The sequence below is a fragment of the Belonocnema kinseyi genome, chromosome 7 (assembly GCF_010883055.1).
Source record: "Belonocnema kinseyi isolate 2016_QV_RU_SX_M_011 chromosome 7, B_treatae_v1, whole genome shotgun sequence".
Classification (NCBI taxonomy): Eukaryota; Metazoa; Arthropoda; class Insecta; order Hymenoptera; family Cynipidae; genus Belonocnema; species Belonocnema kinseyi.
The window spans coordinates 137,570,917-137,574,841 of record NC_046663.1 but is presented as its reverse complement, the minus strand read 5'-3'; the positions used below and the strand labels follow the sequence as shown (position 1 = coordinate 137,574,841).

At 33.8% G+C, this 3,925-nt stretch overlaps 1 protein-coding gene across 2 annotated transcripts in view; it reads left to right on the top strand.

The window, feature by feature from the left end:
• Window positions 1-3,925, top strand: part of LOC117176000 — a 126,327-nt gene that overhangs the window by 114,799 nt on the left and 7,603 nt on the right. The gene's annotated exons all lie outside the window — the stretch shown is intronic.

Sequence of the window (3,925 nt, the reverse complement as noted above, 5' to 3'; positions counted from 1 at the left end):
TATCAGGTCATTACATTGAAAGCATCAAAATGACGTGTAAAACAAAATGTATAGCAGTGAAACTTATTTAGTGTGAATAATGCAAGAACTCCAATCAAATTCAGATTTTCGAAATTCAACAAATTATAATAAGCAAGTGTATTTTTAGGATTAATTTTATTGAGATTTAACGGTGTTTACTGGGTCAGATTCAGACGTTAAACAGTGCTAAACGGTCGGCGAGAAAATACGATTTTGCCTAATGAGATAAATGTGGGACAGTCTCCTGAGATGTTGCCTATCCTTTTTTTAGTTCTTTACTGTATGTCTAAACGCGTGGTCGGAAATATATATAAAGCGGTGTTTATCAGGTCCTCAAATTGAAAGCATCAATATGACATGTCAAACATAATGTAGAGCAGTGAAACTTATTTAGCATGTATAACACAAGAACTCTAATCAAATTGACGCATTCAAAAGTCAAATAAGTAATAATAAACGACTGTTCTTATAGCATGAATTTTATAGAGATTGAACGGTGTTTATTGGGTCGGCGAGAAAATACGATTTTCCCTAATGAGATCAATAGAGGACAGTCTCCTGAGTTGTCGACTACCTTCTTTTAGTTTTTATCCGTATGTCTAAACTAAGTGAACAAAAATCAACAGTGCTCAGCCCCTAGATACTCTTAGGAAATAATTATTCTAATCATTTTGCGGAACATTTTTAATATCTGTAGTTTATAAGACCTACCGGTTTCTAACAGTTCATGCTAGAGGGGCTCCCACAAACTACAAGGCAATGGTATCATCGTCCCTTTATCTATTTATGGTATGTTCTAGCCTTTCTTTCTGGACTGTAAGTAGTTCTTCTATGATGTCCTGAGTAACTCAATGAAATTTGGTATTAATTTATTTTGGCTGCCTCTCGTCGTCGAGCAGATTTTACAATTATGCTTCAATCTTTAAATTGTCCTCTATTGTGACTGGTTCACTAATTAAAAGATAACCGAAGAATGTGGAATATCGAAAGATTGGTAGAAGTCAATTATAAGAAAATAAGTACGTGTAGTGTGACGCATTATTCAGTAACTTACAATCGTTTAAATTTAAAGGCGTGACCGCTAAATAGTACCTATGGCCCGGAACGGCGTTGGGTCGGAGACTCAGATGGCTTTGCGTCATAAAGATTATCTTTGCTCGAAAGTGGCGAATTCCTTGAATGGGCAGCAAAATAATAAGTGATCAGATGGTGCTGCTAATTTGGACCAGAGAGCCTGGTGTTGCTCCACTCCTCACTGCTTGCTCTGGCTCACTAGGCTATATGAAGGTAGTGGCTTGTAACTTTGTTATAGTATTTATTAACCTCTATCTCAATTCCAAATAAAAACAACTTTGTCAATAAGAATTTCATACTCTTAGGTTTTGTTCAGTAAAGTGTGTTTCTGTATTGTATAAACAATTTCGAAATGGTCCATTTTAAGTAATTTAATATAAGTTTTATAGCACCTAAAAACTTAACATTGCGGTATCAGTATTTAAATTTAAATCACACAGTGTAATTTTTATCATTTCAAGAACCTGAATTAGTATAACGCAAAATAATATTTCACACTATATTAATCCTAACGAAAATTAGGTCCACACTAGATCGCTCGTAACATGAAGACTTATTCGAATGACATTAAGATCAATGCTCCCCTTTCTAAGCAAATTGTACAGGAATGGAGATAAAAGTTACTACACGGACAATACCTTTAGACACAAGATCAAGCTAACGTAGATAGAGAGGCATTCATCTTGCGGTTAAAGAGGTGCGCCCTCTTTCTGTAAACGAAGGGGTTTTTCATCATCATGGAGAAAATGATATTCGGCACTAAGAGCAACCAAAAGCATCTACCAATGAATGCACTGAGCAGAAAGAAAGGTTAGAAAGTTAGAAAGTTATCTCATAATGAGCATATCCATAGACGTAATGGTTTTTATGGTTCTTGAATACGAGAACTACCGTCTATGCTGGCTCTTGTTTTTGTGGAATAAAAAAGTAAACGTAATCAGATGTCACTTTCAGGCCCTGGCGCTGAGAAGACCAGATGGCAAAGAACAACATCGCCTCTTCGCGGATTCTATCCCAAATTGACCTCGCAGGTAGATGAACAGCATATTTTTGAAGAGCTGCGGTCCAAAGGTCGGCGTCACTTCATTTCCGAGGTTGAAATAGAAAGCATAAAATGGCAGATATAATTTCGGGACAAAAAGTCCTGAAACTTCGGAAAAAGTAGCTCCATCTTAGTGAAAAAAATTATAGTTCGCATCAAGCAAAATTGATTCGAAATATTTCAACCTGTTTAACGAGGTTTTTCTTATCTCGATGCAAAATTTGTCGTTGTTTTAGGAACAAAAAATCTGAAAAAATCGCTGTTGACCATGCATAGATTTGGAAGGTAAACTTGCAGCTCTTCCTAAAGTCTCAACAATGTCCGAAAAAGTTGGCATAAATTCAAGTGGATTACTTCTTTATTTTTAAATGCAGCTCAGCTTTAGAATTTAAAAATTATTAAAAATTGTGGTCACCAGAATTATTGATACAATAAAAACTTATTTCCGTCTTGAATGGAGATATCGAAACGATTCAAGGTTTAACAGAAAGGTTAAAAGCTTGGCTAATCTTGTAACCCTAAAAAGTTATAGGGTGATATTCCCACACGACACATTAGATTATTAGATTATTATTTATTAGATTATTATTTTTCGTGAACATCCCTATGGCAAACAAAGTCTTTCAAGCAATTTGGTGTTTAGGTTTGCTTATTGCTTCTTCAGAGTATGAAAGGGATTTATTTTTGCAATGTATTTTTTCGGAATTGAACTGTAAATCCATATTTTATTTTTAGTTTTAATGTATAAAAAGATCTTTTATTAGAATCAAATTATAATCTGATTATAGGCTAATTCTACGATTCAAATCTTTTTTCTACATTAGATAGGTGTTAAATAACAAAAGTTTTATTTAATGAATAGTATCAATTGAAATAGTTTATAACAATTAGAAAATGGTAGTAAAGGTCCATTATAAAATGACAAACAAAGATTTTATAACTATGTACATTTAATATTAAGTCAGGGAGTGAGCTGGAAATCAAATATTAGTCAAGTAAATATTGAAAAGTGAGCAATTTTACTAAATCGAAAATTAAACGAAGGAGTGTGTTTCCAAGTAGAATTGAATTTTTATTTCGTTTGTCGGTGGTATCATACTAATAAGCCAATACAAAAAGAAGTAGACTCTTTTATTTGTATTTGTGGAATTTCATTTTTAATCATACTCCCGGATTGGGAGTCCTAACCCATGTAGTACCAAAATTTGAAGTATTGTTCAAGTAATTTTCAAAGACTATTTTCGAGGAGAAGAAAATTGAAGGGTTTCATTTAGAGTGATTTAAGAATTTAAGAATTTAATTTAATTAAGAATTTAAGAAAAATTCTATAAACTTCCGCCTATCTCCACGATAGCGGTAGAGATGGTGGGCTGAGTAATTTCTTCTAGTGATTTAGAAATTTATCAAATTTTATCGGTGTTTAGTTTATTAAATTAGCATTTACAAAAATTGAAATGATTTCCTTCGTCTCAGTAGGACACAGTAGGGTACTCTTTTTCAGACAATGAATGAATTGGGGATGACTGAAAAATTACGAAATAGAAAATATTTTGAATAGAAAATTCCTCGAATTAGACTAAATTCCCAAATATAACAATTTCCGACAATTTATATTACCGAATTTGCAAATTTCCGGTATTTAATAATTTCCGGTGGTTACAATCTGTAAAGGAATCAATACGACGGCCCAGCAAAAGCCTCGTGGACCCTAAGAACACGGAGCGACCCAAGGGCAACCGCCTTCTGCATTTTTCCCGCAAGTGTTCTAGCATATTGTTGACACGCAGG